Source organism: Frieseomelitta varia, unplaced genomic scaffold (genome assembly GCF_011392965.1).
Source record: "Frieseomelitta varia isolate USP_RPSP 00005682 unplaced genomic scaffold, Fvar_1.2 scaffold_405, whole genome shotgun sequence".
Taxonomy (NCBI): domain Eukaryota; kingdom Metazoa; phylum Arthropoda; class Insecta; order Hymenoptera; family Apidae; genus Frieseomelitta; species Frieseomelitta varia.
In genome coordinates this window covers 122,202-145,000 of record NW_025110152.1, presented here as the reverse complement: position 1 = coordinate 145,000, position 22,799 = coordinate 122,202, and the positions used below count along the sequence as shown (strand labels likewise).

Sequence of the window (22,799 nt, the reverse complement as noted above, 5' to 3'; positions counted from 1 at the left end):
AAGCTATTCCTGCGGTTGGTGTTTCCTCTCGACGCCAAACTCGCCAACCAGCCAACCGAGCACCCTCACCCTCGTGTCAGGCATATCATTAATCTTGCTATGTTTTCTCGCGCACTCGGATGTGGATTTAGACTCAAGACGCGAAGATCTCTGGAAACGTAGGTTAAGGCGTCCACCGCGGGCTCGGCACCGTTTGTCTTCATTCGAACCCCGAGCCAATCGAACCTGGCTGCTGCCCTCTTCCGACGCGACACGACCGTCCGCGTCCGCCGAATGTCGCGAGCCAACGCACCCGTTCCAATAACGATTCTACCAAACGTTGCGATTTCTTTTCTGTCGGCGGATCGATGAGCCAAACTTTTCGAGCAGTCTTTTCGTCGACTTTTAATGCGAAAAATTGCTCGCCAAGGAGTAGAAGAAGCATTTTTGGAGTAATGAGAAATTTTATTCCGCATCGAAAGATTCAGTATTTCTTGTAGATAATAAAATTTTGAAATTGTTAGTGTATTTTGTTACATATTGACACTATTTTGTTGCTGTCAGATAAGTCGTAGAATAATTAAAATGAAAATGATGGAAAGAATGCAATTAAATAGTGTCAGTGTTTTAGAAAATTGAAGCAGTTTCAACCTGTTAATTTTGAACATGCATGCGTATGTGCGTAGGAGTTTATTGATAAACTTAATTGCTTTATTTGCAATTAGTCTGCCATCGTTGATCTGAGTTTGAGGAACTGAACTTTATTCGGGGCTGTTCAGAATTCCAAGACTTTTAATTGGTCATGGTATAATTGTGACTCGAGAGCTGGGAAACCAATTATAGCGCAATTTCAATTTCATTTCTCCACCATTCTGATCGGCTTAAGTCACGTAGCATACAACCACGTTGCGAATACTGCTGCAATAACTTCACGCTTCTTTCACTCGGAGATATCAAACGGGATTACAAGTGCACTGTTCAATTTACTAGGTTCAGTCGTAATTAATATAAATAATACTGTTTCAAGCGTCAGTCATCCTATGTGTGTATTCCCTCTTAAGAATATCTCTTGCCCAAGATTGAATCGCGTTGTTCCTTAATTGGAGCAATTATACACGATGTCTCACAAAACACGAATACGAAAGATTTATTTTCAATCTACAGCCATTATTCATTTCCAGTGCGCAATAACTCGGTTTCCGCACTTTAACTTCGCGATAAAGCATAAAATTATTGCCTCGTTTTTAAAATAAAATCTTCATTTTGTAAAACATCTCCATTCTTGAAACAGAAGTTCCATTCCCAGCGATAGGATTTAAATATTATTGGAGTCTGAAATATTCTTGGAGGTTTTTCGAATTTTTCAAAATTGAATTTTCTAGATTTTCTGAATTTTCTTTAAATACATATTGAAATTACAGCTCGAAAGAAACCGAATATTCGCCCTAACTCAAGACTATCGAGACAATCAAGACTTGCGAGAGTTTTATACATTGTGTTCGAAGTGTCACAGATCCGATCACTATCTGCACCATGTCACCACGCGTTAAACTGAATTTCCACTAACGACGTAATCGCGACAGACGATCGAATGTGAATCAGGTCACGCTGCTCTACCATCGTGCGGAAACGAAGTTTTGAATCGCGAACGCAGGTGCCGCACGAAAAAAGCGCACGACTAACAAACCTATGGGGAAAGGGGAACGCAGGAACGCCGGAACGAGCGTTCTTGTAAATCGAGCCTAATGGAGAAACGCGTGCATCGAGCTGATGAACGTCCGGTTAGCAGTAACGCGGTTTTTACCGTTTACCCAACACCGTTGGCTCGCGACCATTCTTTCGCAATTTTCGTATAACTGATGACGTTTTGATGGAGAACGATGTTTACAGGCGAGTTAATGACCCCGAAACGAGACTGGCGATTCTAATGAAGAAATTCACGTCGAGCTCGGACGAGAGAAACGATGGTGGCGAGGAGAGTTCTTCTGCCGGCTAAGGACACTTTGATGATGTTTGCGTATTAACTAATGATCCTCTCCACCTGTATGAATTCCTTGATGGAGGAAATTGCGGCTGAAATTGATGCGCGTGCCGCTGTTAACGAGCCACGTCCGTCGCGTGAAATGCGCGCTCTGCCCTGTCTGTCGGTCTCCTCGCGCCATTTTCGTCGACGTTGGTTAGCGCAGCTGTTCGACGTTTTTCCAAAATGCGACACTCGAAAGTCTTTATTTTTCAGCGCGAATATTTTGCGAACGATGAACGTAATTATGTAGACTGACGTCAATGCTCCAATAATGTCACAAACAATTCATAGCAAGATTTAAGGTTAATTAAATTTTAACGCGGCAAAATTAAGTGGCTTAAATTTTAGTAGACTAAAATTGTGCATATTCTGCGTATTCTGTGACCGAGATTAGTTAAGAAATTAAGTTTTGAATTATTGTTAAATTAATTTGCATTTCTAGTTCCTTTAGCGAGAATTTGAATTTGAATAAAAACAAAAATTCATATAGGATTATGATCCAAGAGGTAACAGAAAAATATGTAGTTCCTTGAAAAGGACGATTTTAAGGAATAAATAACACGCAAGAAGTTGGCCGATGCTATAAACGTTCTCCTCGTTAATCATAACAGCCAAAGTACGCTTCATCAGCCTTTGAGTAAGTTTTCTATTAGTCGTGCTTAAGTTTTTCCGTGGTTGGCAATTCGTTCTGAATTGCAGATTTTCCGTTTTCGTAATTACTGCGGGCGCTATTACCCCTTTTTTTCTTTCTATCGTATACAAGCAATCTGTAGTACGTCAAGATTACATACTGCGATTAGCTGCTCATGTATTATAAATGAATTAATATGCGATAACGAGGACGAATTAAACGAAGTTTATTTGAATCATTGTCGCATCTCACTCGCACAACAGTGAATATGTAAATTAATTGGTATGAATTACAAATTTTGTAAGAACAAATTAATTCTTTTGTAAAACAAGGATCATCAAAGATCCCTAAAAAACGATCCATCGATCCCTCATTTCATTCTCCATTGAAATAAGTAATTATCTGAGTGTAAAAGGAATATCAGAAATTTTATAAGTGAACTGTGAAGCTTTCTGTAAATTTATATTTTTATGAAGACAATCAAGAAGATAGGTATCTCTCTCACTCTTTAAACGTTACGAGTTCTTTTACTTTGAATTTTCGTTTAAATTTCTCATAAGTGCATAAACATTCACAGTCTCGTAAATACAAACACTTATAAATTAATACTTAAAAATTGCGAAAAACTTTGATTATTATTAACTCTCGATTTAAAAAAAAAAGAAAGTCAATCAATATAAGATGATTATTAAAGATTCCAACTGGTCTTCAACGTTGATCCCAGACACGTAACGCAACTTCAGTCAAATTCACCCGCTGGTCTCGCGATTTGATTCGTTTAGACACTGTCGATGATATCGCAAACATCGACTAAGTTTAGTCGACTAAGTTTAGAAATAAAAACAAGTCGAAGTTGCTTAATAATAGCGTCTAACAAGATTCCATTCCATCGGCATTCCAAGCGCATTTTTAAATCGCCATTTAAAAAAATGTGCAATGCGCTTTGCCGTCTGTGAAAAGCTCCTTTTTCCGTCTGAATCGTTACGAAATCCTCCGGTATTTTCCCCTTTTTTCTACGCTCGATTGCTGCGAGTCTTGCGCGCGTGTATGAAAAGTGGGCAGGCTACTCGAACGATAATTACGGCCGTGTATGCACTTCATTAGCACTTACCAACGGTTGCGTAACGACCGGCGTGTCATTTTAATGTGAGCACGATCAAAGATTAATGGACGCGACGCGGCTGTTACAGAAGGATTCAAGAAAACCCGCGCGCGGGTCTCTCTTATAATCGACGGTGAATAAAAGGATAGGATCTCGAATTGAAAAAGATGAAACGACCAACCGCGACTCTACGATGTGAACGAATCATCTTTCGAGTTATTCGTTGACATCCTCCTCCTGAAAAACACAGTTGGCTTAAATTCGACTAATTTTTTGTCCAATTGGATCTTCTCTCGTCAGCGACGATGTAGACTTTTTGAAAGTATCAGATTATTTGCACGACTATGTGGACTTTGAGGGTGACAATTTATACAACCATTCCTTAAGGTTATTTACAAGTCCTTTGGGAAATATGTTTTCCTGTTTTGTGCTCTTTCTTTGCTTAAAAATTGCAATGCATCTCAATTCCCAACAAAATACATAATTGATATTTTAACTCTGAAATACCTTAATCTTTGTTGTACAAACAAGTATGTGCGTCAATAAATGAAGAAAAAAAATTCAATTCGTCAATCTTTCCTATCACAAAAAAAAAAAAAAAATTAATCTTAATTGTAAAACAGAATACGTCGATTTTAGTTATAATATATAAAGAGTTAAGAAAAAATTCCATTTGTCGAAAATTCTATTTTCTCTTAAAAATTAAAAGATGCGTACCACCCCCAACTTTAACACTAAAATATCTCAATTTCTATTCTACCGACGAATGAAAACTAAATTCAAAATCGACTCATTAGATCTGCATCATCGTTACACAATTGCCAAACTAATAAACAAAAGAAGTATTTAACAAATTAACAAACCTTTCAAATGCATCAAAACATACAGCAACATTTCATCTGCGTGACTATTACAATATGCAATGAAACACTGAGCTCGTCGATATGACACTAGTATAGGAATGTGCAAACTAATGCATCGCAGCATCGAGTGGTTAATCGTAGAGAGTGGTTTATCGTCATACAACTTTTCTCTCTCTCTCTCTCTCTCTCTCTCTCTCTCTCTCTCTTTTAATATGTGCTGTGTATAGTCGCGAAGTCGCAACAAGTCCATAGTATTAATAATGATCATTAATTCTTGATCACCTCTAACAGATTTTTTTTCTCCAGTAAAATCCGTTCGTATGAGTGAAGAAGAACGATCACGCAACAAATACGATATTAAACCTCGTTAAATTATCAAGACGTGCAACACGTGTTCTTTGCAATTGCTCATCGCGATTAATGAAGACGTTCTTACAGCAATTGTGACAACGACACAACTTGTTCTTGTTTCTCTCCTCCTTAAAGACATCGTACAAGACAAGAAAACGCGTGGAATTCGGAGCATCTCGCTGGAGGAACTGTGAGTTCAATGGAAGAAATCCTTCGAAAAAATGAAATTTGCTAGAGGATTGTATTACAGCGCGTAGTAGACACTTGAACACGGGGAATTTTCTTTTTTATCGTATCTCGTAGCGAGGTTTGGTTTTAAGAGTCTTAAAATAGTCGAGTTGCTAGAGAATACGATTCAGCGCAGTTCAGTTATTGGTCTTAATTCAGTTCGACCTGTTTGGCTAGTCATCGTCCTAATCGAATCACACTCGCGTCATTCTGATAGTTTCGATACTCCTTTATACAGACTTGAGAGACTCTCGTTTTCACTAATCAATTTCCCGCAAACGACCGTCACTGCTTTCTTTTTTGAAAAGAATTGTATAGACAGTTGTAAACTTTGTAAAATATTACACGTTAAATCAACGGAAGAGTCAAGATCTTATGAAAAATTACAAGAGTTACAGTTCGTTAAAAATACTTTCAGATCGTTTCAATTGTCTGTCTGAATTTTCAAACATATCGATTGCCACAACGTCTCCATTTATCAGTTCTTACTTAACGAATCTTACTTAATTTTTCGAACTGAATATGTAATTAATTAAATAATTACATTGAGATACGCGCGCGAGAAGTACGACTGTTGTTTCGAGACCGCTGTAGCTCTGTATGCACCACACAAACCTCTCTAGAACCGAATTTGTCGCCTCTTATCAAACAAATTCGGATCTACAGGGTAGATGTAGAGCATTAACTGGGCCTTCTCATATCGGCACAGAAATCTTACGATACAGAAACCTTACTCTTTATGCTTCTTTATGATTTTTAGTAATGCACGTGCCGCTTTTAACTTCTTCGTTGGCCCAGTATGTGATCGACGATGTCCAACTTTCATCTAGAGTTGATTCATCCGACCTGAAAATATTTTCAAATTAACGTTGGATTTCACAAGCTCGGAGACTAACTATAGGAATTTCTTAAGCCCATTTTAACAGATATTACATCTTTTTAGAAATTTGCTGTTGTCTAAGAGTTACGTTTCGATTCGAATCGCTTTGTTCCTATTCTGAGAAACAGAGAGTTTTTCAAAGGATTCGATAAACAGTTAAAATTGGCGCTCTCACTAGCCTGGATCGAGAGTGCTGGAAGTGCAGAGTCATTCGAAAATAGACGTATAGTGCCGAGTCACGGTTTCAACCAACAGGGAAGCATCTATTTCTGCTAAACGTGCCGTGAAACTTTAACAAGAGAATCTTAGTTAGATCGCAATTTACAAAAAGAAATTTTAAAAAGAAGCTGAGCAATATTAGAGGAAAAAAAATTTCATTTTACCGTTAACATTGCTAAATGTCTAGAATTCTACGTTTAAAAAATCCTATGTATTGTGTAAAAATCTATTATATTTCCATCTAAGTTTACCTAAACTCTAACCCCTCAATAAGCCATAAACTTACTGTGATCTCAAGATCTAAAAACAGATAATAACTAATACTCTAAAAAGATTTCAATTCTTAATCAAAGTTTCTGAATATGAATGTACATAGAAAAAAATTATACATTCAGAAAGTCTACCTTTTGTCTAAAACTTCACTATACTTTTCTCTAAAGTAAAAATCCATCCCTCGAATACAACAACCCAAACCTCTTTACGCAATCAGACAATACTCAACGATTTAACAAAAAGCATCCTGTCGTACTCTTCAAGAAACTTTGCAAACATGAATCGAGTGGAAGCTTTTAAAAGCAGGTCGCGAATCAACGAAGCAAGAAACGCAATGGCGGCACTGATTCTTCATTCGTTAGTTCTCTATTCGGTGGCTTCGATACGCTGTTAAAGATAAATCTTGTTATGTCACTTGGCACACTTCTCGGGCGTATATCATAGCAGGTTATCTTAGCGACAATAATCATATTACACCTGCACTACCGATAGTGATTGATGCTCGTCCCTGGGTTCGAAAGCACCTGAGCGTTAACGGCTCGCGGATGACACAGCTGAATGCAGGCAAGGTCGTGTTCTCCTTAGTCCTCTTAGTCCTCTTTCTTCTCTTATTCCTTAGCGGTACTGCTCCTTTTATTTGAGCACGCGTGTCGATGTACCTTGCATTTCCAGGTTACTTGGTCATCGCCGTTGTGTTTATCTGAAAATCATCGCGCGAGTCTTGTTAGATTTGTTGTCTTTCCATCGAGCTTCATTGTATAAGTGACAATCAAAAGCGAGTCGATTTTTTAAATGGATTTTGTTGTTAGAATTTTAAAGAAGAGAAGAGAAGATAATGGTGGAGAAAGATTGAGTCGTGTGATTTCACTCGAACGTGTGAAACACTTATGAAAGTTAGTTGCATTGTATCAAATTAACATTCTGAAAGTATTTTATTTGCAATTTAACAAAAGGATTTTAAAGGATTGAAGCTGCTAAGAAGTAGACTGTGGATTTAATTGCAAAGATGCAAAATGCACAAAAAGCATGCATAAAACAACATATGAACCAGACAATATATAAAATATTCAAAGTATACTAGTTATTACAATATTTAACAATAATTAAATATTTTAAGTCTAATTATAATTATATATCTAATTATAATATTTTAAGTCTAATTATAACCATTATATATTTGTATTCGCTTTTTAAATGATAATTTGTAGGATTAGATGTGTCAGTTTATTCTAAAAAAATAGCTCTGTAGATTGTCAAAATATTTAACTCTGGATCACTTCGTTCGGAAAATTAAAACCGATAGGTTTACGAAATTCTACGAGGGTTAATCCTCTCGAAATCTCTCGATTCTTCTTCCCTGTACCAATTGGGATTAACTCGAATTAAGGCAGGTCAAGTCATAGATCTGGGGTCTAAGTCAACCTTATTTCTATAGTTAAAAAGCTTTAGAATTTTGAAAGCTGGTTAAAAAGAAATACTGCTTCATCTTTGAAAACTTCTAGCTAATCTTTGATTGCCAATATACAAGTACTCAAGGGAAGAGAAATTGAGCGGTTAAAGAAGAAGATTATATTCTAACAAGCTGTTGAAATTTGTCAGAAACTTTAGTCTCTTGAAAGGACGAACTCCGATGGTGGCATTCTAAACGATTCCTCGGGTACATATTTATTTCTGAGCAGACACTGATTTATTCCCATGGGAAGTCTGGATCTCTCCATGGGGATCAATAAGTCAACAGTTACGAATAAGAATCTAAAAAATTTCCTTCCATTCTAAGCTGATTATTTGTAAAACCATCCAGACTTTTTGGAACTAGCAATAAAAAAAAATTATACTGCAATTACATAATTTTATCTCTCATAATGTATCATTCCAAATATATCATTCTCTAAAAGATTTTTACAATATATAACACTCTCTTAAAGTAACCAAAGGAAATATACATTTTAAACTTTATGAAAATTTTCCACTTTCATTTTTCGAAACTAAATAACTGAAGATGATATTCACGGGCAGATTTTTAACTGAAATCATATTTGAATTTCAGAATAAAAAAACTATAGAAATTGAATAATGATGCTACTGTTTAACGTCACATGATATTCAACGATTAGTGATCGATAACGTTATCGTGGAATCATATGATTTTCAGTTGTTGCAGATTCGTAATAGAAGCTGCTAGTTATTGGTGAAAGCTACTCTCAAAAATATAATTACTCCCGAAAATTCTAAAAAATTTACTTCAAATTTTTTCCCAACTGCAAAGTACTCTCTAGAAGACCATTGAACCAAGACGAATAGAAAATCATTGACCAAAAACGAGACATAAAATTTTCCAAAAATCTTCCCCTTGAAGGCATGTAGAGGGCGTATTCGTGCGGGAAAAGCACGGCATTTGATAGGTGGAGCGTCGTCGAGTTTCACGGCGTCTCCCTCTATCGATTCACCCTCTGGCACGCCATTACTGACTACGAGGGTCGACGCCGGCGACCCTATTATCGTCGCTCCCCTGTTCGCATAATTATCGACATTAGAAACTGTTGCAGCACTGCCGTCGGAACTTTTCTCACCAGGCCTGACTTATAATCACATAATGGAACTCGCGGGAAAACTATGATACACGCGCCAACTCCGATACTTTTGAAAATGCGATCCTCGCCGTGTTGTGCATAATAAGAAAATATATTACTTGTAAAGTTAGAAATAGAGAAAGATTCAACAGTTCTTGTTGTTATCTACACTGCTAGACTTTTAAACATTCATGAAATATTTGAGGGTGCAAAAATGCACATAATATAGTTGAGATATATATTTTAGTAAGGAAAGTAAGTATTGTTATTTAGTAAATGAGACAGATCACTGCTTAGATCCCACATGGTTCACAAAAATATGAATTCACATGAATATTCTAAACATTACATTTGAAATAATAAATTCCAAGTTTAGACAACAAAGTAGAGTACCACGCTTTTGCATATGAATTTTGAAAAGTTCAAATTTCTCACTGAGAACAAAGGAAAAATTTGGAAAATTGTGAGAACGTGAGATTATCATTACCTGTGATACGACACTGATACCAGAAAGCCAGTTCCGTTTATTAGATCGAGATTTATAATAGGACGGTGATTAAAATTTGCTCCTGAAATAGAGTACGGAGTTAACTCAGATTTTCGTTTCCTTTCATTTCTACTTACGTACCTTTCGATTGCATACACGGAGATCGAATACCGATAGGAAATGTCTTGATTCTAACCGTTGCAGTCATTTTTCAATACCTAAAACGAACGATTCGAATATAACGAAAGTTTCTCTTATATCGGAATTTACGTTTGACTAAGTCGAAGGCGTGGAATTAGATTCGTTTGAAATGTACAGAATATAAAGAACATAAATGATATATAGAGTACCATGTAAGTGGCGATAAAAGCAGCCGAGTCAACATCAATCAACCCTTTCACCGCTCGAGTTCCTCTTCGGGCAATCGACATCCGCGCCCTATTCCCGCTGAAAAATAAATCAATCGTCAAACTTTTACGTCATCAACGCGCTTTTTTAGACAAAAACTTTCACTTTCACGTGACGAACGTAGAAGTATATCTTTACACTCGTAAATAGAGGCACAAATAAATTGAAAAGTAAGACGCCATAAACGACGCTCCGAAAAGTTTCTTCTTTTCCAGACAAACATTATTAAAACTCTCTTTTTTCCTCCTTTACATTAGTTACGCATAAACAACTATAGAAAATGAGGAGCACGATAGACACAATTCCAACCTTTAAAAACATAGACATATATTTAATTGTCACACACAAATTCTTAACGGCTCCTAAAAATACACAGAGACACGTGCAATTGTTGGAAAAAGATTGAAAAACGCTATTGCACCATTCACTGTACACCAATTAATGAATTCAACTAAGCCCAAACTTTCCAAGTCTCAACGATACTTCTCATATCCGAGACGCTTGACGATCAACGTACCCGTCGTATCATGGTCGAAGGCGAGTAGATAAGGCCCGGGTGGTTAAGTTCTGAACGCGAGGAATACAAAGAGGAACACCGGCTGGTCTGATGGCTGGACGGGACGTGATGGCTGAACCGACGAATAAACCAATAAACGGCGCAACCATCTGCTTGCCAGCCGGCACATCTCTGTCTCTGTTTCCGTCTCTTTCTCTCTCGTTCCACGACCTTCCGTCCTCTCCATTCTTCTCCCCTCGGTCGTTCTCTCTTCCACACCGTCGAATTTTCTCTCCCTTTCTCTCTTTCTCTCTCTGTTCTCGTTCCCCTTGCTCCAACAAGCACCGTCGTCACTGGCAGCAGCACCATTTTATGCGATCCTGAAATGAAATCCATGCGAGAGGGCTCAGCATTCGTGGGGAACTCCCGCAGCTTTTATTCCACGACAATGAACGGAGCCATCCACAGCTTCCCCCGTCACATTTTCGCTCTCTCTCTCTCTCTCTCTGTCTCTCTCTCTCTCTCTCTCCCTTGCTCTCTTTCTTTCTTTCATCTGGTGAAACGCAATTTTCGGATCGTGCCGGAATTTCCAGCGATAACGCGGGCCCTATGAGTTTCCTAAGGGAAACCTCCTTACATTTTCTACCCTGTATAGTTTTTCCTGTTTTCAAGGCTGGAAGAGGCAAGTTGAGGTTACGAAAGATAGTTGGATGGTTAGATAGGCAGTCGATCGTGGAATTGTTTCCTATCGATGGCACTGCGAGATGAAAGTTTGCGTAACAGAGGGATGATGACCGTGCTTGATGGCGCTCTTCTAATAATTGATTTCTGCAGATTTTTCAATGTATCTTTTGAAGAGTTTGGTTCACCGTGGATATTTCTGTGCATTTGCAGAGAAGATAATGCATGAATTCAGAGAATCCGCACATATATATAAAATAATATTTAAAGTTCAATTTTCTACGTAGGTTTCTATTCACAGGAATATAAATTTGCGCAAATGATAGTTGCTGAAATAAACAATACATTTTTCTGTTTATGACAGATGGCGATTCCGGTTGTTAGAATTAATTTTTTAAGATTTTTCGGAATTTTTCAATCAGATATTGTATATGTTTATGTTCTGAAATAAATGAAAAATTATATTACCACATGAGAGTATAATTCACGTTTCTCTTTCCGTCTGAATTAGGGGATGACCATAATTGATGACGGTTCTCAATGTTGGGGCTGATTCTTGTATATTTTTAACAGTTTAAAAGAGTCACTTCACATACTATCAGTATCTATGTACTGCTTATTATATAGAGCGTAATTATGAGTCATGTTTATATTTTTCTGTTAACTTAAACGTATTCTTAATTTGACACGATAAAAATTATTACACGATGTTTAATACAAGCTTAGAAAGAATACACGGTAACCAGATCTTAGATCCTTCAACCGTAAGCAATCCGAGACCGAGACTATACATTATTCATGTTAATTAAACTTAACGAGCCTAGGTATACTCGAAGAATATCAGAAAGAATGCAAACACCTTGTATCTATTATAATAACATCTGTACTGAATATTTAGTAATAACAGAACATGACCAGAAAATATGTAACTGAAACCGGCAATCCTATTTCTCAATATTTAAATTGGCGTGTTGTAATACAATGAAGTAATACGTAATGTAACACAGTGTAACACAGGAAGTAAAAAATGAATATACATCTTGGAGGAACGAAATTTGTCTAACATTCTCTGGATTACGTTATCTAAAGATTGTAATGGATAACTAGTTGACTTAGAGTAGTCTGTAGTAATCAGTCTTTAACTATTTTTATGGTATGCTTTGGATCTCAAACTAATAGACTTGAATGAATTCGATTTTAAAATATTTCAATATAAATGTAATTCATAGTACTGTTAATAAAAATTTATTGTTTTTGCGTCTGTTCTATATTTTTTTATACTTATATGTGTACACATAAACATCCTTTAGTAATATACTTCATAAATATTGAACGAATTTTTGTTAGGTATATACTTATTTTTGATTATCGTTAAAATTGTTATTTAAAAAGGAAAAAGATGAGAATTTTGCAAGGAGTGAAAGTCAGCAAGAGTCAAATTTCGAGATTTCAAAGGTAGGAGGCATGTCGGCCGACGAATCGAAGGTCGATCGACCACCATTATTCTCTGGCTATTAACTACAAAGGTCCACGATACCTGCTCCGAGCCAAGACGAGGAAAAAGTTGAACAATAGTATACACCGAGCACCCCTGTTACACTGCAGCAATAAAACTATGGTGCGTTCGTAAAACCGGACGCAGAATTCTCAGAAAATTTTCGAAGGCCCGTTAACTTTCCCGTAACAGAGTATCCAACATTTGTCGAAGAGAACGATGAATAGATCGTTGGAAGAAAACGATAAACACAAAGATTTATTTGGAAAAAATGTTTTGGAAAAAATGTTTCAGGGAAAACTGCAAGAAAATTTTTGGAGTAATTCTAAGGTTCATGCTTCTTGAAAACTTCAGAAAAATGATTACTTCAAATTTAAAATTGTATTCAGAGATGCAAGACGAAATTTGGAGAAAATTGAAAGACACTTCGACGCCTTAGGAAAAATAATCAAATTAAAAGACAATCGATGAATTAAATAAATTTTAAACCGCAAAAAGAGTTGCACTTCAAATTTTGAATTTTGCGTGAATTTCGAATTGTGGCAAATTGTTTTGAGAGTTATGGTCCATTCCTGACATATATAAATTAATAATTAAAAAAGAAAATGGCCAAACGATGCTACTTCAAATTGAAAACACACAAGATTCTTATATATGATTGTTTAAAATTTATTTCGATCGTAAAATGCAGTATGGTTCGCGGTAGACTAATTAGTATCGATGATAATTTTTTTTATTAAAAATCATGTGTACAAAAAAAAGTGACGGATACGTGAGCCCGGATGAATTAACGTGCAGTTTGTAGCAACGCGCATCGGTGTCAGTGGTGGTAAACGACTTGTGCCCATATGGCGAACTATAAAAGACTAACGAGACCTCGTTGCGAGTCCCATGGTCGAATTGCGGCGCGTGACGTCACTTCTCGCGGAAACGTGTTAATTTATTGCAGCGACGCTTTAATTTCTTGGCTCCAGTCATCGTGAAATTGCGCGGAAACAACGGAAAAGCTCCATGGGGAGACATGCATTAAAATTCAGTTTCGTCTTCGTAAAAAGAAATTCCTATTAAATTCTCAGAACTCCACATCTATCAAAGCTTGAAATCTCTAATTCATCATTAAGCCCCGGAATTCCGCGTCTTTACAAATTTTTAAATATTTCAATTCCGTCACATCCTGAAGATATTTAAACTATTAAAATATTTATAAAAATTGATAAATTTTTAAATCTCTGTTTCTCTGTCAAAATTCTTCATATTTGCAAATCTTCAAATATTGTGATTTAATGACGTTTTATCTTCTATCGGGAAAGGAAAAAATTATTAAACTCGTCGATCTAAATTTCTATCGAAGTTCAAAGCGCAAAAGGCTTAAAATTCGCTTCTTATTCACATTTTTCAAATGTAGAGTTACGTATTTAAAGAAAAAAAAATAATAATAATAATAACAAAGAAGAAAACTGCTGTCTCGATTTCATTCATTTTTCATCGACGTTTTCACCGCGATAAAGAATCGACAAGTCGTCACGCAAACTCTCGGATAGATGGATTGTTAAACGTTTTAACAGTGAAACGTGCAGCTGTACATTTCAATGAATTCACCGGTCAGGGTTTAACTTTCGTTGAATCTGCATCGCGCCTACGCTTATTTCCATTTCATTGGAATAAAAACAACATTCTGACGGGATGTTGTACCGAACGATCTCGCGTGTAGTTATGTTAAAATATTGAAACGGTTATTGGCTCGTATTTCAGACATGATTGCCGACCGAAAATTGGATCGGGTATTCTGATTCTGGTATCCTATTTGCATTTGAATTTCGAAATCGGTTAAATTATGCTTGAATATATTTTATACTTCTACCAAGCAACATTTATCAAACTCGAAATTTGAAAATACTAAAAATTAATGTGTAACTACGAAAAGTATTTTAAACGGCGAATGAACATAACCAAGTCTTTCTTATTCGAACTTAATATCTGAAAATTGTATTACAAGAACAGAATGTCACGTAATAACTGGAAAAACCATGTATTACTAACAGATATTGAAATATTTGAATGATAGAGGTTCGTATAAGAAATATAAAAGGTTCTGCTGCAGATGATTTTAATATAAAAATGAGATTCTCTAGGAATAAAAACTTACAGATACGAAATTTGAAAATTGTTAAATTTAAATTTAATAAAGTGGCTACGTAGTGTAAAGTAGTTGTGAATAGAGTTACAGCGTGTCAGGACGGCACATTTAACAGATAAAAACACGTTGAAAGATTGTGAATGGTTCCTTCAGTGTCCAAAAATCACGCACCTTGTATTTCCGAAGACATCGATCATCCGACAGTTTGTCACGTCATGCCATTTTTTGTTCATTCAGTAGCAGATTCACCGAACCTGCCGATATGTTTTAACTAATTTACCACACTGAAGAAACATGTATCGTATAGATCCATTTCACAGTGACAACAGGCCGATTTCAAGGCAAAATCGAGATAGAAATGCTTGAATAATCGATTGAAACGTCGACTATTCTTTAAATTTTTTTCATGTTATTTTTATACATCTTGGCAACTTATTTACGGATCTAAATGTCTATTTCAGGTTTCAACTTTCACGAGTTTGCTAATCTCTAACACATTTTTACTCTATGATTATCGGAGAAATAGAATATTCTTTAAATAAATTAAGATTCGAAGACTGAAGATACAAGGATTCCTAAAGAAAAATCATTGAAAACTGTAAATTAATTAAGCCAGAAAAAAAGATAGACCACTATGACGAGTGTGCTGTCGAGTTTAAGAATCGGTAGGCTAGACGTGGAATGTGGACCGATCGAGTCCTTGATTAAAATCATAGCCGGTTTGCTCTCGCGTTTACGTATATACTGAATACTATTTTTTTTTTTCTCGAAAACAGCTTATTAAACACGTATAGTGTTGCGAATATAACTCGTGACATGTTTGATAATGAAAGTAGATTAGAGTTAGTTATTTAAATCAGACGAGACTTTTCCGCATGAAAGAATATGGTAAGAAGATAATTTTCTTACAGTTCATAAATTTTGAAATATTATAATATCTACGTTATTGAGTCGCGCTAATAACATAAAAAAATTCGAACGTGTACTGGAATTCTACGATACTGAAGTCGAAAGTGCGAAAATCGAAGAACAGTAACTAGAGTAACTGTACATTGCTGCAATACTCGAGTAACAATGAATCGGTATCTTTGACATCTCATGTTCTACATATTCACACATAATAAGCATACGCCGTTAAAAAATTGACTCTGATAAGAATATTTCAAAGACAAAACTCTGATAAAAATATTTCAAAAAACAAAACTTCTGCACGAAACTTATTCTATTCTACGTAATAAATATCTCGATTATCGAATGATTGATGCATCCAACTTAGTGAAAGCATTTTAAGAGCAACCTCAAGCTTACAAAGAATATAAAAAGAAACCTACAGGAAATCTTCCTGCAAATACTGGCCACCTAAAGCTACGAAACTGTCGAGAAAAAATGAAACAAAGTTATTACGAGGGATTGTCGATCGATCGGAACGATGTATAATTCCGCGGTCATCTTTTCGTTGGTTACGAAATGAACCAAAACCGAAGTGTGTCGTGGCTGAGAAGCAGATCGATCGGCCTCCCGCCAGATTCCGAGATGCTGACCAAAACTCATGAAATTCACCACCGTCGGCGCCACTGAGCTGCCTTTTCGTCTCTTCCAAATAAAAATATAAGGACCAACCGGTCCCCGATCCAAGACTTGACTCACCGGATCATTCATCTTTCGCAAAGATTTCTAGAGACCTTAGTTACTTAGTATTCTTTCTATAATTTTATCATTGGCAAATTAGTAACGCACAAGATCGTATAAAAGGTGAAGTTAACAATAATAAAAGACTTGTATTTGAAGTCTAAAGTATTTAGATTGAATTGATGTGCTTATACAGTTAATACTTTAACGTAGAATTTGTAATAGGAAATTGGCATGAATTAATGTATGCTTTATGTATATAGTCTTATATTAATGAAATTCTTTGACTTGATAGATAATATTTCTCGAAATTGAATTATGCTTTATCAGTTACGTTTCATCGTAAAATGATAGGCCATGAGGAAGACACATGTAGATTAGATTTGACTGTTTTTTAATTAGATAAAATATAAGAACTTGTTAGTGTGTACGATTATTCATAGAGTGGAACTGTATTGTTTATAATGAATATAATGTTTATTTGATGTTATAGAATATTGAATTTTAATAGAAAAGTTACTGTATTTTGTTAAATTTTGCCACGAAATAAATATAATCGCCATTTGAAACAACGAAAGAACTTATAAATAAATTGTTAGATAAAATACACAGTATATAACTTATAAATAGATTGTTAGATAAAATACACAGTATTTTAAAATTGGAAGAATAAAAAATAATATAATTCTATGGAACAAATAAACAACAAGATTGTGATTTAAGCGCAAGGAGTATCAATTATCATAAATTAGGCTACGTCACTGAAAATGGTATACTTACTGAAAAATATCGGTTCCTTTGCAAATATTTCTCAACATCTGACTGAAACGTTGCTAGACGTTCCAACAAAATTTCCATCATCCCTTGAATCGTCTGCAAGATGGTAGCAATGGATTCTCCACGAGCCTGCGCTCTGAGGGTTGAAAACACATGCATTAACATCGACATACCATGACCTCTTAAAGTATCTTCATATTCTCCTACAATTAACCTCAACAGACATATCATCACCAAGAAATGGCAGACAAAATCAGAAATATTATTTGTTTCTTCAATGTATCTTCATGATTGACAATTAGAAACATCAAAAGATCACTATTCACTCGGAACAGAGAACAAATTTGCCCGTAAGAAAATTTATCAATTTATCGATTTAGAGAGGAAAATTACTTCGTCCATTCAGTTACATCTCTTCTATTTTACTATTAGCAAGGGCAAAGGACACTCTAAACATCACAACACACCATTCTCTTCTTTCCCTTTAGTTACACTTCGATCTCAAGAATCTCAAGTACCGATTACATAGACGGGATTTTGAATCGATCACCGTTTCTCAGTGGTTTGGTTATTTAAAATGATACTTTATGGAGACGTTTCGACACAGTGGAAGTACAATGCGACGATCACGGATCACGCACAAGCGCCATGAGATGTGGATTTGGCGAGTTTGCGTGGTAGGTAGCTGAATCGACGCTGGGCGTCGCCATCACGGGGTTGAAACGAGCAAAATAGAGCGGGGTGATGTTGCTTCAGAGCTGGAGAAGGGGAAATCCGACGCGGTTTCACTAACAGGCAGTGGCGTGTCCGATCAGCTCCACGGAGACCTGCAGACTGTTCCATGGCCCGGCCTCGTCCCTTCTCGGGCCAGGAACAGTCATTAACATAAATTGTCTTTAGTGACAGTTATATCCACCACTCTTCGCCGGAATCTCTACCGAAATAATATTAGGTTGCGGAATTTCTGCCCTTTGGACTCGTAACCAATTCGAATTTTTTTTTTTTCTCAAATCTATGCATCAATGGACCTGGAGTGTATACTGATTAAAATAACCAAACTATCTTTTATTGTATAAACTGTAAAGTGAATATAACAGATACAAATGTTAATTATTAATATTTAGAGATATGAAATATTATACTTGCTTTGTAGCATCAATAAATTAATAATTAAATGTTACAGAACTAAAAAATATTTTTATATCAATTGCCATTTAGTCAATTATTAATTATTTATTCAAGTGTGTGATTTGTATGTAATTATTTAACTAATTGTATAATCATTGGACCTATGTTCAATAGTGTTTAAAATGATTCCTGATTGAAGTATGTTTTTTGTGCTAGCTATTGAATGATGCTAACGAAAATGTCTTCAGTGGTCTCCTTTGTCCTTCGTAATCAATGTGTGCCAAAAGCTTCTTCAAAGCGATAAGATTCTCTCTTAGTAGATAAAAGAAAACAAAAATAGACGAACAAAATCTGCGATAATTTAATGTATTAACTTGTTTGGATCGAGACTTTCTTTTATCTATTATGCATTAAGAGTAGCATAGATTGTTAACGCTACAATTTATTCTTTGGAAGAAAAAATACATACACGATAAATATATACGGAAGATTGCGATTTAATAGAAAAAAAATTATATTTATGGACTGTTCGAAATAAAATCCCAGCAAATACGATAAATCGAAGTGTAGAATACCGTGGATTCGACGTGATAGAGTTTTATTTTAAAGTCATCTATATGTCTATCAATTGTACCACATAGATTGTGGCATTTTGATTCTATTTATATTCCGCATTCCTCATAGCAGTAACTCGATCGTGATAGTAACCATGACCTTGAGCTTGTCGACGTATTCGGATAGACAGTCTTTGAAGACTGCATAGTCACGAATAAGTATTCGAGTCATTGATCATGATTGCGAGATATTTCAGCACGACAGCCGATATTGTTCGCCGTGTCTGGATCATAAAGTCAGCAAACCTTCAAATTTGAGATTTAAATTTGAATATGTAATATTATTTTAAAAAAACATTCTCTCTCTCTCTCTCTCTCTCTCCCTCACTCTCGAGTTCGTTGTTTTATTCTTAATCTATATTTTTATCAACATTAATGCATATTTGAAGATCAACCAGAGAAATATGATATTTCAAAATAAGGAAAATATTAATTAAAAAACAAATTTTTTTAATAGAAATTAGAATTATGTTATTAATTATATTTAGTTTACAATTACAAGTAGTATCATTGACTAATAGGACAGACCGGACATCAACTAGGATTTCGTATCTTAGAATCTGACATACCGACCAGGAAAAAAATCACTAGTTTCTTAGCGCACTCTACGTTTCAGCAACGGTGAATTGGAGAACTATGTCGAACAAAATGGTATAAGCTGGTTAGGTAAAATCACAGACGAGGCATATGAATAGACATTGCATACAATCATTGACTAAGAAGATGAACTGGACATACAATGCTTTTTCTTTATCCTATTCTTGGTCAATGATAAAACGTATTTTTTTGGTCACGAGGTCATCGTAACCTCAACACCATTATTGTGTTACATCCTGACGTACCGATTCGGGCAGACTTTGCACCGCAACACAGTTTCAATTTTATACCAAACACGAGATATATGAATATATCGAGGTATATACCTCGGCAGTGCTTTAGTCAATATCCACATGTATCTAAATTAATATGTTTTCCTACTATACCGAACATCAACTTTACCGCAGTTCGGTAACTGATCATGGGAAATACCGCCATTGTCCAATTAGAACAGATCGGGAAACCAATGCTTTTTCATATCCCAAGTCGCAGAACAAGTAAATGAATAAACATTGCCACAGAGGTATATGAGTATACGATATATGAGTCATAAATCTCGAATGCGACATTGCATCAATGTATTTTTTCGGCTACATCCTGTCGTACCGATTCGGACAGACTTTGCACCGCAGCACTACTAGTGATGAGAATTAAAATCAAAAAATATGGACAGTGTTGCCAGACCTGTTTCGAGAATTATTCTTTGAACTGAACGTGGTGGTATTTCATTAATGAAGGAATATAACGATTAACTAATTTTAGTTAGTCATAAAATAGTTAATCTCTGTAAATTCAATGTAAGCACATTCCGCAGAATGATACACTTATCGCTATAATATGTGTGAAACAAAATTCATTTTTAAATATGTAAAATATTTTACATAAAATATTTTATCAATTCTAACTTGAAAAGAATTATTTTCAATTTGAACTTCTAATCTTAAAACTCTTTTACTGTTCGTTTGTACAATAATAAGAAATTGTTAACATTCTGCAGTCGTATATCAGAAGGAATTTCTTTTTTCTTCTTTTTTTTTTTTGTTGAATAAATCTTTTTAAAAATCAGAGAAGAGTGGATGGGATACGGATGGGTTGATACGTAGCAACCTCAATGTGGAGGTTACTCTACCAAACTCCGTAAAACAGAGAAATTTTTATTTGCGAAAAAACCTAATTTAGCGAAATGAATTGTGAACTTTTGTGATTGTATTACCCTAATTAGACCCTTGGCTTCCTTTTCATACCTCATTTGTCCCGTAAAATGCAGAAATAAGTATTTTTATATTTAATTAGTACCAGTGAGTTACTGCTAGATGGCGCTACCATGTCCATTTTGTAACAGTTCGCACTAATTGTTAAAAAAACCTAATTAAGAGGAATAATTTGCGAACTTTTTTATATGCTTCCTTAGAATGAGTTTCCCCGCTTTCTTTCTATGTGTGTTTTGTCTTGGAGAAACGTGTGTGTAAAAAGTTGAATTTTTTTTTCAATAGATCGAAGGTTGTCCTTCTCGCACACAGTTGTCTTCCTTGTCTAGCGTCATGAGACAAGGAGAGCAACAGCGTGCGACAAGGACAGATATCTAATCGTGCTGTAGACAAGGAGGGTAACAATGGTAGACAAGCACAGACATATACAAATTGTTTTAGAGGATTAAATTGCAAACTTTTGTAATTTTACCTTGTTAATAAGATCCCCAACTTTTTTTTTATACCCCGTTTTAAGTCTAAGATGCGCAAATAATCATTTTTGAAAATAATTAGTACCTCTAACTGTTAATAGATTACCATGGGTACATCATGTAAAAACCGAGTCAATTTGCACTAATTGTTGAAAAATTCTAATTCAGAGGAATGTTTGAAATAGCATCGTCTGTTAGGACTCTTTTTTTTGTATGTTCCATTTACGTCTCAAGATGCATTAATGAGGATTTTCAATTTTTGTCATTGCTAAATAGGATAATTCAGGGTGGAAGTGCTAAGGAGTGCTTACGTAAATATTTTCTGTTCCTTTGTGTCACTTTGTAGCAAAATTTGCTCCCTAGCTAATCCCTAATTTACTCTTATCCTACTTTAAATGTTTCTCATTACAGGAGCAGATAACCTCGACGTATTTTACCTTAAACCATGGATTTCTCCTTTTAGAATGTTTCTTCCAAAGCCTCCTATGTTCAAGTTGCTCTGCAATCATAGTTCCATATACAAGCAATCATATTAAACTCCATCGAGGTACTGCAATTCAAGAATACATTGTTTAAATTGGCAAGCTTATACCTGTTGAACATCAGATTTATATTTATATTATAATTTCTCAAGGCTGAGAGTTTGCTTATTGGGATATTAAGCACAAATCTGACAGGATAACTGACAACCATACAAAAGTAAAGATCAACTCTTACTACCTAAATATTCAATCATTCATTTTTAAATCCAAACGATTAATATTATGTAATGTATGCCCTATAATTTTGCCTTGAATCATTTTTAAAGAGTTTGCTGACACAATGAGATCCTATCTCCCAAATCATCTTCATTGGATTAGGATAAATGATCCAGGATACACACATATCTTGAGCTTTCATTGTCAGATGTCAACTCCAAATCCAAAGACAGTCTAAACGTAACTAAATCCATCCAAATAAATTAAAATAATACATCTTATTAGATATCGGAAGAAAAGTAACTTGCTTGTAATGCAGGAAATAGGGTTAAATTCTGCAAAAATTCTTCACTGTTTTTGCACAACTCTAGCTGATGTCACAGTGAAATAGTTATTGATCTAGTTGTCCATGAACAGCCAAAATCTTTTCCTGCCTTATCTCCATTCCAGATTTCTGCTACATTAAATACATAAATTGGCAGCTGAAAACATCACAAACCATCCTTTTGCCAGCCCTAAGATGGATCAAGGAATAGTTTACTAACTTTAGCTCTTCCAACAACTCTTTTAATGATTTGAGTGTTGTAAAAGATAACAATAGATGTGAAGTTATTTGTTTCCACCAAAGAAATCAATAAACTCAAAATAGCTAACAGGGCAGAAACTAGAAGACCTAGAAGAAATCTTGCTATTGCTGCCTGTCAAGGATTACATCTCGGATCCTACTCAAACTCAGTGAATTTTCAAAGTTGTCTATAGTTTCTACTAAACAAGTACAACAATCACAGGCTGCAACGTTAAACCACATAAGGGACATACCGGCTCTAATAATGATTCATTCCTTTTTTTTAC

At 35.4% G+C, this 22,799-nt stretch overlaps 2 long non-coding RNA genes across 3 annotated transcripts; both read right to left on the bottom strand.

The window, feature by feature from the left end:
• Positions 1-4,900: 4,900 nt before the first annotated feature.
• On the bottom strand, positions 4,901-10,049 carry LOC122531553. Of its 2 annotated transcripts, XR_006307305.1 has the most exons (5): positions 9,957-10,049; positions 9,748-9,824; positions 9,607-9,688; positions 7,036-7,249; positions 4,901-6,023 (listed from the first exon to the last, which is right to left on the bottom strand). It is a non-coding gene; the product is annotated as an uncharacterized LOC122531553 (long non-coding RNA). The 2 variants fall into 2 exon arrangements; XR_006307306.1 differs by lacking the exon at positions 4,901-6,023 and having other exon boundaries at positions 6,673-7,249.
• Positions 10,050-10,533: 484 nt separating this feature from the next.
• Positions 10,534-18,027, bottom strand: LOC122531554. Its single transcript, XR_006307307.1, has 3 exons — positions 17,454-18,027; positions 17,233-17,365; positions 10,534-10,890 (listed from the first exon to the last, which is right to left on the bottom strand). It is a non-coding gene; the product is annotated as an uncharacterized LOC122531554 (long non-coding RNA).
• Between the last annotated feature and the right edge of the window lie 4,772 nt (positions 18,028-22,799).